Consider the following 16,379-nt stretch of genomic DNA (forward strand, 5'->3'; position numbering starts at 1 on the left):
GCCGGCTTCGTGGAGCCAAATTAGGGTGAATTAGGGTGTCATGGTCAACCGTATCAAAGGCAGCGGAGAAGTAGTGCAGCATCTCCATTGCGGTCGACTGTGTTTTTAAGCTCATCCCAGATTGCTATGAGTGCCGATTTAGTTCCTCTTCCTGGGCGGAATCCAGTTTGGAAGTCTCAAAGTATAGAATTGTCTTCAATGAATTGTGACATCTGGGTGAATGCTGCTCTTTCTATCAATTTGCCCAGGAAAGGTCCATTTGTGATTGGTCTGTAGTTGTTGGGGTCTAGCGGGTCTAGGTTTGTTTTCTTTAATAACGGTCGTATGTATGCCTTTTTCAGGTCTACAGGAAAAGTTGGAGGAAACATTAACTATGCTGCTGATTGTGCTACCCCTGTACTTGTGTATGTGGCAAGATATTTGCAGTAAATAAATGCATTTATGATTAGCTTTATCAATGTTTGTTTTTTAATGTAGCTTACTTCTCTTTTAAGCTTTCTTTATCGTTATCTTGGATTCACATGATTTTTTTCAAAGATATTTCTTAAACATTCGCAGAATATTTATGTTGTTTATGTCACATGAGTAGCTCATCCTTTCAGGTTGATTCTTTGCTTTCTGGTACTTTCAGCAACGCTGTCATAATGGGAATTAGCAAATAGTTGCTGGTATGGAAGGAAGAAATAGGGCTGGATGAGAAACCTAGGCCTGACATGTGACAGCTTCAGAGCATTGAATCTGGTCTTTTTCTAGTTGCAGTTTCTTGTTCTTTCCTACTGCTGTGGACAAAGGTCGCTAAGCTTTGTGATGCACAACTTGCATAATCCCAGTAAGACCATGTATGATTCATTTTGCTATTATCAAAACCAGTGATTTCCAGTCATTGAACATAGAGGCTCAAGCTTATGCAAATGAAACAAACCTACTCTGGGAACCCACAAATTAGATGTGGTGGAAGGGTGGGAGTGTTCAGTGCACATAGTAGCGGAGTCAGGAATGACAGAGTCATGATGGACAGCACCATGAAAAGTAGAATAAATGCATACATTTTAGCCTGTGATCAGCTGAAATATTTGTATCATTTCATGAATTATGTCCAGAAATAAATTGGCGATAATGAAAATGCAATGAGCAAGCAAACCTGGCTTTCTCTATTTGTCACAAACTACATTATAAGATAGTGTTCAAGATATAAACCTCCTAATTTCCAGACACTTGCTGAGTTAATACAGTTTAATGGTATAAGATTCTGGTAGGCTCAAAAGTATGACTAATACTGTCAGAGCAGGACGCCATATCCAAGGAAAGATGCTCTGTGGGAGGCAGAAATTAAGGAAGCACTTAGTGAAGATAAATAGCTGTACTCAGATTTGATTTGATTTGAAGGAAATTTATAGAGTGCAGCAAATGCCCAAAGGCATCTAGGCGCTATAATCTGAAAGGTGCTGGTCCATCAACAACGTCCTTCCAAGGTATCCTACAGCCTAAAAAGCCAGGTATTTAAGTCCTTCCTAAAGGGAAGGAGTACCTTCAGAGATCCACTAACTCCAGTGGATGTCTATGTTTTTTTCAACGTAAAATAATTTTAATTTACATATATATATCTATATTTAAAAAACAAAGGTTACAGGGATGTTATAGTTAGGCTCACATTTTAAATGTGTCAAACCATAGAAATTCACCTGTTATAGTTATCTCAAATAACTATAACTCATGTCCTAAGTTAACTATAACGTGCGCCCCTGCCATGCAGTTTCTTCATCAAAGATTTTAGTGCAAATATTACATTAATATTATCAATGATGTTATCAAAGATGTCCTGAGTGCTGTAATTTGTGGGCTAATTAGCAATGCATGGTTTGGGCCTTTTTCCTCAGCGCCCACTTGATGGATCACCCTGAAAATTTTCAGACAGCAGCTCACGTGAGCCGCAAATGTTTGGGTAAAATTCCATGACGATTGGTCATCCAGCACTAAAGATATAGGCAAGTAAATAAGATTCTTTTTCCATAGCAACTAGGTCCTAACTATAACTACCTAGTGGCAACTGCCATTAGGTAATAAATATATATATATATATATATATATATATATATATATATATATATATATATATATATATATATATATATATATATATATAAATATATATATATATATATGCAAAACAAAATTGTCCTCCGGACAGAAAGCACACTCTCAACAAGTTGCAGTTTATTTTGGAAAGCAGCAAAGCCAGTAACATTCAAAGAATTCTTTACACATTATCCAGGCCTTACTCGTTTCAGACATCTCGTCCTTGGTCACAGGCCAAATGCTTGGGTTGAGCAAATGATTGCAGGCACCTGATTACTTCATTAAATACTCCGGTTAGTTACACAATGCATCTTGGTAGTGATGGTCCTGCACATTTATATTACATCTTTAGTAGATGCACATTTCTGCCTTAGTAGGCCTGGATAATGTGTAAAGAATTCTTTGAATGTTACTAGCTTTTCTGCTTTCTGAAATAAACTGCAACCTGTTCAATGTGCGCTTTCTGTCCGGAGGACAACTTTGTTTTGCATATATATATATATATATATATCTATATATATATATCACAAATTATTGTATATATGTTACACTCTGGCCACAGCGCCAGTATGACTGGAGTTCAAAGGCACCAACTGTCCAGATGTAGCTAATGTTTTAACCTCCAGTGGAGGCATTTTGAGGATTTGAGGAGGGTATTGGCAGAGAAAAGAGCCTTCAGTCTCTCAATCCTCCTAGGTGATGCTGCTCAGCATGGCACAACACAGACTGTGTGTGAGTGCTGCTGTATCTATCTTATTGTTTGCAAATGGCCAACAAACACATTTGTGATAATTTGCAGGGGCTAGCCTAGACTCAGTGTCAGAACAATATTCATACCTCTATAAGCCAGTGCTGCTACCAATATTTACAAGCATATATTTCAACAGAAATGTAAACGTGGAACACTACAATAGATATAACTCATACGTTATTAAAATAGACTGATAAGCGTCACAACACTTTGCTGCACTTTGAACTTTTTTCTCACTTCTTTCTTGAAGATGTATTAGATTGGCATATGTTTTCACTATGTCTTTCACCTTTTCTTTCACAGAGACTAATCAAATTAAAATGCCTGTGACCAAAGATGTTTTAAGACACAGGCGAAGCTTGCAAATGCCCAGAACCCACCTTCTAAGTGGCCCCCAGATGAAAGGTCTTTGGAATAGTCAGAATTCACTCTATATTGCACTGTGCATAAAAAAAAAAAAACTTTTTTAATTGCCATAGCTTTCCTTGTCAGACCATGGAAACAACCTGACAACAGAAAACAAAATCTTATCAAGTATCAGGAATAAAGTTAAATATTTATGGTCAAAATTAGTCTTAGAGCTTCATTACGACTTTGGCGGTCCTAGGACCACCTATGCTGCAATGGTGGTTGGACCACCGCATTCTAGGCAGTCCGAGCAAGTTTATTACATTACGATCCTGGCAGTCAGATGGCCAAGGAGACCATTGTCCCTGCCAGGAACATGGTTCCCAATGCGCTGACGGCAGTCAGGCTCGTGGTCAGCCACAGCGGCGCTGAGTTCAGTGCCACCACGCTGATCATGAGTCCAGTTTCTGCCAGCCTTTTCATGGCAGCTGCCCCACTATGAAAAGGCTGGAAGAAACAGTCCATGTGGTGCGAAGTGCAGGGGCTTTGCAGACAGTGCCCATTCCAAGGGTGCTGTAGTGTCATGGTACTGGCCTCAGCTCCCTTGAGGGCCCAGTACCGTAGCACTGTTCCCACAGGGCTGACCAGTGGAAGCTTTGTAACATGATGTTCCCACTGGTCAGCCCAGTGGTAAAATTATAATACTGTGGGGGGTAAGACAGCTGGTTGACATCCAACCACCAAACTCGTAATGAGCCCCTTTATCTAAATTAGTCGAAACAATCTCTCATTGACATTTTCGTAATGAGTAAAAATGTGCTTTATTCTGTCAAGGGTCAGCAGAACATGGCTTTCCTTCCTTCTTTATTGATAGCTTTAAAAACAAGCCTACCTATTCTTTTTTTCTGCAATTTGTTTTTACTTAACACTTACTACCACCCATTTTTCCCTTGCTAAAACCCTGTAAAAAGGGGTGTTACAGTACAACTCAAGAATATATATTTTTATCAGACTTGCACGGGTGAAAAGCTAGGCCGAGCTGCTGAAATTCTGCCCTGTGACCTACAGTTTACACCTGGTTAGCCAACTGGCACTTGCAAGGGAGTTGCCAGTAAATACCTCACACTTGGCCCATACCTCTAATAACACAGAGCATGTGAAGCAAGCAAACACCCCCCCCCCCCCTTGTCCTTTCACCCTCCTTCCAACATCCAGCTATCCTTTGACCCTTCCATTTATTAATTTCTAACTATTCATCCATGCATCTGTATATCTCTCCACCATTCCATCCATTCATCCACAAAGCAACCATGTCTACTTCCCAAACTCCTAACCAGGCACCCTTCCTTTTACTCTTTTTTCCATACCTCCACCCTTTCATTGATCCATCAATCATTATATCAATTAATCAATAGTTCACCCTTTGACCCATCCAGCCTTTCACTTTTCCATCTATTGTTCAGTGGCGTAACAAAGAACCCACGTGGTCCCCTCAGCACAACACCTGGCCCGAGTGAGTCGGGATGGGGTAGGGCTCCATGTTCTTTGCAGGGGGGTCCCTCCAGTTACGTTACGTCATTGCTATTCTTCCCTTAACCCTTCCATCTTTTCAAACTTTCACCTACCCAATTTTTCACCCTCCAATCCATTCATTATTACATCTTTCAATTCACACCTCCATCATAGCTGTCTTTCTTACTTCCTTTGCTGCCTTTGATGTCTCCTTCTTTTCTTTCACCCATCCTTCTTACCCCCATTTTTTCTTTTGCAATTCTCTCGATACATCATTTTTCTGTCAGCGATACGTTCCTTTTCTACTTTTCTCACTCATGCTTAATTTTTAATCACATTTTATTTGTTTCCTTCACTGTGCATATCAGTCCACAGCACGCAAACCTCTGTAATTGTTTTTGCTTAACAGTGATATGCATGAGCATTTTGTCTGCAAACAGAAGACCAAAAACAGCTAATTATTATGCTGGTGGGGCCCAGTACACCAGGTCATTCAGCCCATTGGCAGCCTCCACTTAAGTTGCTAAAGTGGGTGTGGGGGGGTCACTACACCCATGGGTAATGGCTGTAACCCACTGAGCCATTTGAGACTGTACCAGCTGTTCATTTCCAGCTAAACGCTTGCAAATGGTCTATTCTTTACACTCTTTTGAGTTTTTGTAAATTGAGTTAGATATTTTGAAAGTAAAAAAAACATAGGAAATTCTACATTACATGAAAATACCACAGGAAATAACAATTTTCGAGATGCAACGTTCATCAAGTAGAATTTACTCCATACCAATTACAACCAGGTTAGCTGTACTCAGTTGAAACCATTGGTAACAGGTAGACCAGAATTTGCTTCAGAGCATCTATTTCAGAAACACACTACTTAAGGAACACCCTTTCCATCCGTACACTACTGAGTAGCTACTTGCTCTACCAAGAGGAAAGTACTGTGGGGTATTGTCAAGGTTTAGAAAAACAATATTGAAAAGCTAAATTGCATTGCTACACGATACAATACTGTCTTGCAGGTTCTAACAAAATACAATACCAGAGCATTTTTGTATGATACTTGTCAGTAAAGTGAAACGTTACTGCTACATAGGAACATGTTTCAGAAATGCCCTTTAAGAACACACCCGTAGTTGTAGTCGTTCATTTAGGCCATACCAGAATATTGTTCTTCTAAAGGGAATTAGCCATAAAAAGTTGTTTTGTACATTAGGTTCCCTTCTGGGATAGGTGTGTCCTTGAGGCAAGAAGAGCATGGGAACTGAATCACCAAAATGGCAATTGTAGTGGAAGTTACTTTACACATGGTTTAACTCACTAGCGTCCTTTGTGCCTGGGTACTGATGTCTGGACAAGGAGTGGATACTAAATAAAGTAAAGAAGAATTTTGAAGCCCTTCTTGTTTCTGGGTCAGTCCATAGCCTTTTAAGGCATATGCTGTTTATCCTATTGCCCAGGGTCACTAGGTTCCAGGGGCCTCGGGCCAGACAATCAAAAGTCCCAATTTAATAAATTGTGCATACATTTTTTTTAGGTAGAGCGTGCAAGCATTTTCCGACCTGTGTTATCTATTTGGGGACTTTTAACCAAGTCCATCTTACGCCCATCACTTTCACTCTTTCATGGGCTTGCCTTTCCAAAATCCCATGAAGTCACTGGTAAATGCTTTACGTTTGTCCCGCCTTGGGGTGGTTTTGTTACCGCCTTGCAGACTGACCCTGTTACATTGATAATTGCACTATTGCCAATATATTTCACCATTGGCGAACTACTTTTCTCTTTTGTCTCTCCCTTCATGCTGCATGACAACCTTGGCCCTCACAGCACCAAATCCATTAGTGTTATTGAAGCGCTGGTCACATTGTTCACACTGTTACCTAATCAGAGTAATTTCTTTTGGCTCTCCCTTTTGTGCCGCATAGCTTTCCCAAAACACTTAAAATTGATAAATGCTTTACTAAAAAACACAGAAATCCACAATGCAGCCCTCCTGGCACAGCGGGAGAGCCGATACTACAATATTCACTGTTTCTTACAAATTATATTTTTATTGTGGTGTCCTCTAGGGACTGTTCTGAGCATTACAGTCAACATACTACAATATTCCCTGCACTCGGTTGTCCCATAATGCTTTGTATGGCATTCTTTTACAAAATATTTTTGCTCATAACTCAGCCTGTTGTAGTTCTAAGCCAAGGGGGCCACCTTCAAAATGTTCAACACAACCTGCTCTTTCTGTCTAGATCATCCAGGGGTCTCCATACTAGGTTAGTGGGGTTCCCGAAATAATAACCTATCCCACCATTCAGTGTCAAATAATAACCTCTTCCACCATTCAGTGTCTTTTTAACATCTCTGTTGGTTGGAGCTTTTTTTTACAGCTGAAAGAAAAGTTTTTTTGAAGGGTATTGTTTGTAATGTCATTGTAGTAGGTCTGCTAGTCCTGAAAATGTATGATGTACTATGCATTCTAGGAGGTAAATATATGGTTACAGTGCATTACTTTTGATCATTTTATTTTCATGTGGTTATGTCTTTTTGGGGCTAACTATATGGTTACATGACCATGTTTCTTACAAATGCTATTTTCATTGTGCTGTTCTAAGCAATGCGGTCTTATCCCAAAAGTTAATTTCTGATAAAGGTCTTTTTTGGGTTTATATGACAATTGTATATGTTTTATTAATCTCTCTTTATTGCAATTATGACCATGATTCAGGCCAGCTTAACATCCTTATTACACAGTGACTGTTTGAACACTCTTGCTATATTTTGGTGACCCTTCTAGTTTATTTCTCTTTTTACTCCTCCATGGCTGTCTTGTGTCTTTTTGGGGGGAATTGTGTTAGCCAGCCAGTAAATCTGATGGTGGGGTGGTGAAAGTTTTATTCTATTGGAATTAGTATGGCAGATTTAAATTAGGTTGCTAAATGACAACATTTTCATTTTTGGCTGCAGATAGAGGAAAAAGATGGAAATGCTTTAGTTATATGCAGGGTCACTGAATTATGTTTTAGGAAAATACCCAATTATGAGACATGGTTGACCAAGTTATGTGGCAAGAAAAGTCCAGTTATGAATTTACAGCGCCCATAGCTCTTACTCAAACAAATGCAAAACCCATCGCATTGCAAATGCTTGTTAAATTTGTCTTCAACTACTCTATTTTGTAGCTCATTCTCTCTCTGCCTCAGCAATCTCATCACCTCTCTCCTTCACCCTCAAACTCCATCTCTGCCTTATCAATCTTATTATCACACCTGTCCTTACAATACCTCACCTCTTCTACATCACCCCTCCCTTTTCACCTATATCTCTCTCTCTACCTACACCCCATCTCTCTCTACTTCCACTGCATTTTCTCTGTACCTTTCCTATTTTTTCTGCCTAAACTTTTTTTGCTACCGCATTCCTCTCTTTGCACTTAACTGCTCTGTTTCCATATCACTTTCCTGTATCTGTCCTTCATCTCCTTGTCCCTTCTTTAAACCTCATCTCTCTTCTCTTTACCTGTCCATCGCTCCAAACCCACCTCTCTGTACCTTTCTGTACCTCCATGTCACCCCTCTGACCAACTCTGCCTTTAAATCACCATTCTCTACCTCAGATCTGACAACCCTACTTCCTTACCTCACATCACTGAGTACCTCATCTCTTTCCCACCCCTCATTATCTCTCGCAACTTAACCGCCATGTTACCAAACCATTTGTTTGGTACCTCACTTCTCCACCTCTCACTCTCTTTTCACTTCTGTTCAATCTATTTTACCTCTCTTACTACATTACTTCTTTCATGTTATCTTTTTACTTTATCTCTTTTTGGCTATTACTTCCTCTTTTTGTATCATAATTACCTACTTTCTCTCTGTACATCGCTTTCTATTTCAACTCACTCTGTACCTCACACACCTCTCTACCTGTCTGTACATCTTTTATGTACCCACTGCTTCTTTCTCTGTGCCTCATCTCTCTGTAGCTCACCACTCTGCACTTCATTGCTTACTTTCCATCTCACATAACTGCATCTCCCATCTATCTACATCACCTCTTTAACTTTCAAGCTTGTCGCTCTTTACCATGCTTTTCTCCATCTCTCTATACCTCTCCTCTGTATGACCTTATCTTCTACCTCTCTCTATTTCACTACTCCCTACCTCACCTCTCTCACTCTCTCTCTGCCTCACTTCCCTTGTACCTCACGTCCCTCCCACTACCCAATCTCTATCCCACTTCTCGTTATCTTTCACAACCTAATCTCTCAATTTACCTGACCGTTAATTTTCTAAATTGCCTCTCTTCTATTCTCTTCCTTCCTCTTTTGATGTGTTTCACATCTCTCACTATCATACTTCTTTCTCACTAAGTTCCTATCGCTTTGTCATTTCCATATCTCTCTTCATACTTCCTTCTCTATTTCAACTCACTCGCTCTACCTCACTCAGTCTCTACCTCCCTACCTCTCTTTAAACAACTCTAAACATTGCTTCCATTTCTCACGTCCTTTGTATACCTCACCACTCTCTTCTTCATCCTCTCCCTCTTTCTTTCTGCCTCTGTATTAATCTCAACTCTGCCTCACCCCGGTAACCAGTTCACATTTCTCCCTTGAAATCATTTCTTGTTATTCCCTTCCCTTTTGATTTTGAATATATTGCAATTAAAGCTGCAATTTCAAGCACTATGTGCATAGGTAGTATGTTAAATTATTCACAAGCCAACTGAACTTACATGAAGCCTCCCCTTTACCATATCTTTCCTAAAATGTGAGGTACACGCCGCTAGATCCACAATTACATGTAAAATAGCTGCTGAAAGACCACAAATATGTAGCGTCAAGCACAAAAATAAATGCTTTGGTACTCTTTAGTGAGTGGATACTGGCAGCATGAGCTGCCCTGCAGTATCTGAAATTTTCGAGTATCGATTGGCATCACGAGGGCTTGACATGTTTGAAAATGAGTAATAAATTCAAACCTGTTTTGGAGGGGGGCAATATATATTTTTTGCTCAGGGTTCCATAAAGCCTTAGGATGGTACTACTTGTAGCCTGGATAGTGCTATATTCTTTGTTGTGTGTGCTGCATGTGCCCACAATTCGCTGTGTAATATCGTACCTGCTATAATGGAAAGAGAAAACAGCTTAACTTGGCTATAGTCTATTATCCGAGTTTATGACGACTAGGGTTGCCACCTGGCCTTTTTTATACCAGCATGACCAGTAGTTTGACATCCCTGCCAGTACAAAAATGAGAAAAATCACTTAAAGATGATGTTTTTTTGACTTTTCAGTATGTACTTCAAATAATAAATGATAGAAGGAAGCACTTTAAATTGTGTTCTTGTTCATACTTACTACTTACTTACTGCCTGTAATGCTGACTGGAATATAGGACATTAACAACGGTCCTCCCCTTCTATCTGTCTTACAAACCTTTCTGTATAGTGCCCCAGCTGTGGTTCGAGGTATTTATTTGTTCCACAGTTTGTGTCCACGTGCCCTTTGGTTTGCCTCTCTTCCGTTTGCCGTCTGGGGGTCCAGTGAAGAGCTGTTATTGTGACGGAGTCTTGTTCTCATCTGAGAGTGCATCCGAACCATCTACTTCTTTTACTCATAATGATGGTATCATGCTATTTTGCTTGAATCTGGTCAGAAAATGTTCAAGATTATTCTCAGATTAGTGGTGTGGAAGGCTGACAATTTGGAGATGTTGATGTTTGCTATCCACCAGCATTCTGATCCACACAGGAGTGTGGACAGAACACGGCTCTGGTAAAGCCTGAGCTTGTTGTTGGTGCTGTACTAATGTGATCTCCACACTTTTTTCAGCAGCCTGAAGGAATTCCTGGCCTTGTTCAGTCTGCTCTTGATGTAACTGCCCCCCCTCCATTATGTCTGATGGCACTGCCTAGGTAGGTAAACTCTTCAGCCATGACTAGGTCCTCTCCATACACCTTGATTCATGAAGAATTTAGGATGTTGAGTTACATGACTTATGATTTCTTTGTGTGGACCATCAGGACCGCTTGCTGTGCATAGATGCTGAGGCAAGACGTCTTTTCCTGCATGCGCTGGTTTGAATGAAACAGCAAGCTAGGTAATCTGCATAGTCAGCATCCTCCAGTGCAGAGAATATGGTACATTTGATGCCTCTGGCTTGGTTTTCTCTTGTGTACCACATCACCCAGTTGATGACCAGGTTGAAAAGCAGCACTGACATCACACATCCTTGTCTCACACCGGCCTTGATTTCGTAGCTACACTTACTATCTCCCACCTTGCAGGTACAATTATCATACAAGCTCTTGCTAAGGAGAGCGGTCTGCTACAGAATGGGTTAGGCTTTTTGTATAGGCCAGAGGCTGTCACTGTGGATACTTTCAAAGGCTTTCTCAAAATGAATACATTTGATGTATAGTTGTCTCTATTGCTCCCTGAAATGCTCTATGACGTTGCGTAAAATAAGGATCAGATTAAAACACCATCTGCCCTTGCAGAACCCAGCTTGTTCTTCTCTTAACTGCTTGTCCGCAGCATCAGAAATGCTCTATACAATAATTGTGTGAAGATTTTATTCAGGATTGACAGAAGGGTGATTCTACGCTAGTTGTTACAGTTGGCTTACGCTCCCTTCTTTGGAGACCTGACAATGAACCCTTGTCTGCTTGTGTCATTCTTTTGACTGCTCTCTTTGCTTCTGTGTACTGTTGCTTGTACTTCTCCTTCAACCTCTCAGATGTGGCCTCTATGGGTTTTTTTTTTGCTGCCCTTCTGTTTTAAGTAGTTTGTCATGTATCCATTCTTTACTCTTCTGTGGCTTCGTCTACAGGCATGTTTCACTGCTCTTCACATAAATTGAAGAGACCTGTCCTATTTCTTGTTGACTGCATCTGCAGTTGGCTCACACTGATCTTCCTTGTCTGCCAGGAGTTAGAACCTGTTTTTCATTGTAAGACAAATGCCTTTTTAGTCTTAGGGGTCCTGTAATTTTATCACATTGAAGAGCAGCTGTCCTGATGGTGTGCATTCTGTTTTTCTGAGCTTCAGCTTCACAAGACCTATCATGAGATGGTGACCACTGCCGAAGTCCACTCCCCTCCTCCCACTGACTACTTGTAATGAGGGGCTCCAAGTGCTGATTATCATCAAGTATTCAATCTGGTTTCTGTCTCTGCCATTGGGTGAGCACCAAGTTAGTTTGTGAATATCACAGTGGGAAAGAGGGTCCTTTCTATGATAAGATCATTTGTGGTGCAAAATTCCAACAGTCTTTCTCAATTGTCATTCATTGTTCCATAACGTTGTTGCGTTGCCATTTCCTACTTTAGCATTCAAGTCCCCCAGCAGAATCTTCTGGTTGTTGTTTGGCATGGCTTCAAGTTCAGCCTGCATCAGTTGGTAGATCTTGGACCTTTTCTCTGTGTCATTTGTTGGAATATAGCACTGGATAATGGTGGTGTTGATGTGTATGTCTTTTTATCTGGTTATCATGAATCTACTGATGATTGGCATCAACTGAATTAGAAATGTATCTGTCCCATTACTCAGGACTATGGCTACTCCTTCATGATGTTGGCCATTGTCCCTTCCAGAGTGCACTGCCATCTTTCCTGCAGTGGTTTTATGCTGCCAGGTGCAGTCCACCTACTTTCGCTGAAGCCCCGTATATGTGTATATGTAGATTGTAGCGCCTCAACTCAGATGTTACATGAGCCAACTTTCCTGTAGCATACATAGGGGGTCATTCCGACCCCGGCGGGCGGCGGAAGCCCCCCGCCTGACGGGAACCGCCAAAAGACCATACCGCGGTCAAATGACCGCGGCGGTCATTCTGACATTCCCACTTGGCCGGCGGGCGACCGCCAGAAGGCCGCCTGCCGGCCCAGCAGGAATGCCCCTTCAACAATGAAGCCGGCTCCGAATGGAGCCGGCGGAGTTGAAGGGGTGCGACGGGTGCAGTGGCACCCGTCGCGATTTTCAGTGTCTGCACAGCAGACACTGAAAATCTTTATGGGCCCTGTTAGGGGGCCCCACGACACCCGTTCCCGCCATCCTGTTCCTGGCGGTATTTACCGCCAGGACCAGGATGGCGGGAAGGGGGTCGGAATCCCCATGGCGGTGCTGCAAGCAGCGCCGCCATGGCGGATTCCTTGGGCCAGGGGTAAACCGGCGGGAACCCGCCGGTTGCCCTTTTCTGACCGCAGCTTTACCGCCGCGGTCAGAATGGCCCTGGAAGCACCGCCAGCCTGTTGGCGGTGCTTCCGCGGTCCCCGGCCCCTGGCGGTCCATCGGAATGACCCCATAGTCTGTTTATTCCAGAATGTGATTCTCATTTTGTACTCAGAATTTCCATCATCCTGTTAGTAGTTTCCTTACAGCTTTAACTACTGTCAATCATGAATAACTCATGAAGAGATTCTGGCAGCCCCTTGTGCTCAGAGGATTTGGTGGATCTTTCTGCTGTTTTTAGAACAAATGCTTTTTATGGAACAATTTTGTCAGCCTAGTGCCCAATCTCCAACCTAGAGGACCAATAGATCATGCTTCATCTTGTCTCTACCCTTTGACCGGCCTGGAATGGGCAACCGTGTCGGCGTAGCTCTCCAGATTACTGAGGCATGCAAGCCCCTCAATTACTTCAAGGTGGCAATCCTTGGGGAAGTTGAGAGGGTGCTTTTTCAGTAGGAGAATGATTTCTACAGCTGTCCTAAAGCCCCCCTGACTGACAATGAAAGAGAACTAAGATAGAATGTCATGTTAAAAATGAATGCAGGCAACTCATATAAACGTCTACTTGAGAATTATGCAGAATCTTAAATCGTCAAAAGATGGCTGGTACTTTTTTCCTCAGAAAAGGTTGCAATCCTAATGAGTGGCCGATAGACTCACAGGCTACTTAGCAATAACGTGCTGGCAGTTTTCGTGCCAGTAAGCTTCCCTTACTAACAATTCATACTTTTCCCTCACTGGGTAAAGTGTTTTCCAAACCACAATGTGTTACAGTAGTGCTATGAGTGAATGATCCCCAAATGCACGCCATGAGCCAAAGAAAGCAGAGGTAATGCCACAAAGACCAGCTGAAATTGAGCTAAGAAGCATGCCATTTGCGAGATGTGACTGAACGTGGATATGGTTAATGCCGACCACTGCAGCTGTACTAGAGTCATGTTCTTAGGTTTCGAGCAGGCTCTCTGCATTGGAAAACCCACAAAAAAACACAATAGGAATCGGGTGGATAATCTTTTTTACTAGGAAGTAATGGAAATATTTATCCCCTATTGAACACTCTTGAGAAATAAGAGGCAACTTGAAAAAACGGGTTTTGTTTTATCAAAGTTAGCAAAACAGTAGCAGGACTGATAACACTTTTCTCTTACAGTATTCGGTTCCTTACCAAAGAAAGATTATTACAGCTGAGAGTAATGTCATGCAAGACGTGAAACATTTCCTAAAACTGAAATTCTTTTGGGAACCAGTAACCTTCTATTTTTTGTCTCCATTATACTTTTTTGTGTGGTGATAAGGAGGGAAGTATGCTAGGAAAGTGACGTGTCATTATATTTAAGTGGAATACACTAAAATGAACCTCTAACCTACCCACTGATATCATTTAAATGGGTGAATGCTGAAGAGATTTACTAAAATCGGGCAGGACCCCTCTATACTGTGGCCACGTCAATACCACGGACATTGATTCACCAAAAAGACAGGAATAGCAGAAGTGACACCACATGTCCTTTGACCTACCAGTGACATCACGGGAAGTGACATAACAGGATTTTTGACCCAATTACATAACTTGAAATCACTAACTTTTGAATGGCTTGTTAAGTTCAGAGTGTGTGCGTTCACAACACTGTCACTTGGAAGAGTTTAGAAGTCTATCCTAGCTAACCACAGTGACCTCTTCCACAGAAACACAAAATCATACCTTGGCACCACACAAATGGGATATATTGTGGTGGGATGTATGAAGGAATCACAACAGAATTTACAACAAATGACTTTACAACGACTCTGGAACCACAACAGAGATTTTACAATGAAAGTCTCTACAACACGCCTTTATAACGAAGGTCCTTACGATGAAAATGAAAGTATTCTACAGGTATGTATAAACCCTTTTTCAATTGTTTTATATATACCCCTCCTCCTCCACTCACAACACAAAGGAACTCTTCATGGTAATCAACAAATTCACCAATCCCTGTTCCGAAGCCACCAACATCCCCCAGCACAAGACCTCTGTGGCAAACTTGCCACCTTCTTCCACAGCAAGATCAAGGACATTTACAATAGTTTCCTCCCGGAGAACTAGTCCGACATCAGAACCGATGACCAACCCTTCCCAAACCATCCACAGCTGGGTCACTCTCACCAATGAGGAAACAGAAAGCATCATGATCAGCACTCACTCTGCTTCAGAGCCCCCACAGATCCCTGCCCCCACCACATTTACATCAGAGCCAGCACATCCATCGCCCGAGGCTCGCAAGACAATGAACTGATACATCAACAAAGCCATTTTCTCCAAACACTGGAAACACGCCGAGGTATGCCCCAGCCTTTCTTGCAGCCACTGATGACATCCGCACACTCCTGAACCGCGGCCACACCACAGCACTCATACTCCCTGACCTGTTAGAAGCCTTAAACACAGTCTCCCACAGCACCTTATGCACCAGACTCCACCTCATCCTGGGACGACTCCTGGTGGCCCACATCTCTCAGTGCGCCACCTTCTCTGACTAGCCACGTACTCAACCTAGGAGTCATTCTCGGCTCCTCACTATCAATGACCCCTCAGGTAAACACGGTCACCTCCTCCTCCTGGCACACCCTTCACCAAAGCCGAAAGATTTTCAAATGGATCCCAGCAGACTGCCGCAAGACAGTGACCCACGCCTTAGTCACAAGCAGGCTTGACTACAGCAACGCACTCTACATAGGCATCACAACAAAAAACATCAGAAAGCTGCAATTCATTGAAAACGCCGATACCAGACTTGTCCTGAACCTCCCCCACCAGGAACATACCTCTCAGCACCTAAGGACCCTCCACTGGCTCACGGTGGAGAAACAAATCATCACCCACACCTACAAAGCCATTTACAACATCTGACACAACCACTGCGTCTCCTTCCACAACCTACCAGACCCCTCCGCTCCTTCAAGCAAGCACTGGCCACCATCCCACGCATATGGAAAACCACCAACGGAGGAAGGTCCTTCACCTATCTTGCAGCAAAGAGCTGGAACTGCCTATCTCTGCAGCTCAGACAAAGTCCATCGCTCTCTATCTGCAGGAAGAACCTCAAGACGTGGCTCTCTGGATGAGGCTCTGTCTGCCCTCACCCACCGAGCACCTTGAGACCCTAATGGGTAAGTAGTTGCACTCTACAAAAACTGATTGATTTATTCTATTAAAAAAAGACACCACATATGGCTGCTCAATTTCTTAGCTCAATTACCCGCAGTGCCCATTATCAATATGCTACTGTTGCTTAGCTTTTAGCATCTATTGCTGCGTTTCTATGTGACAAGCTCTTCTTGTATGGAAACCAAACAACCTTCATATCTCATTTTTGCTGAGTTTGTCTTTCTCAAAAGACCACAGAATAAAACCAATACTACACACTCATGTTTTGTGCCAATTATAAATGTACATGTAATTCTTCACCAGCGTTCAACCCT

General features: G+C 42.2%; 1 protein-coding gene across 2 annotated transcripts in view; it reads left to right on the plus strand.

Annotated features, from left to right (window-relative positions):
• The window catches only part of FBXL7 (F-box and leucine rich repeat protein 7), a 736,631-nt gene that overhangs the window by 393,835 nt on the left and 326,417 nt on the right, over positions 1 to 16,379 (plus strand). The window lies entirely within an intron of this gene.

Source organism: Pleurodeles waltl, chromosome 2_2 (genome assembly GCF_031143425.1).
Source record: "Pleurodeles waltl isolate 20211129_DDA chromosome 2_2, aPleWal1.hap1.20221129, whole genome shotgun sequence".
Classification (NCBI taxonomy): Eukaryota; Metazoa; Chordata; class Amphibia; order Caudata; family Salamandridae; genus Pleurodeles; species Pleurodeles waltl.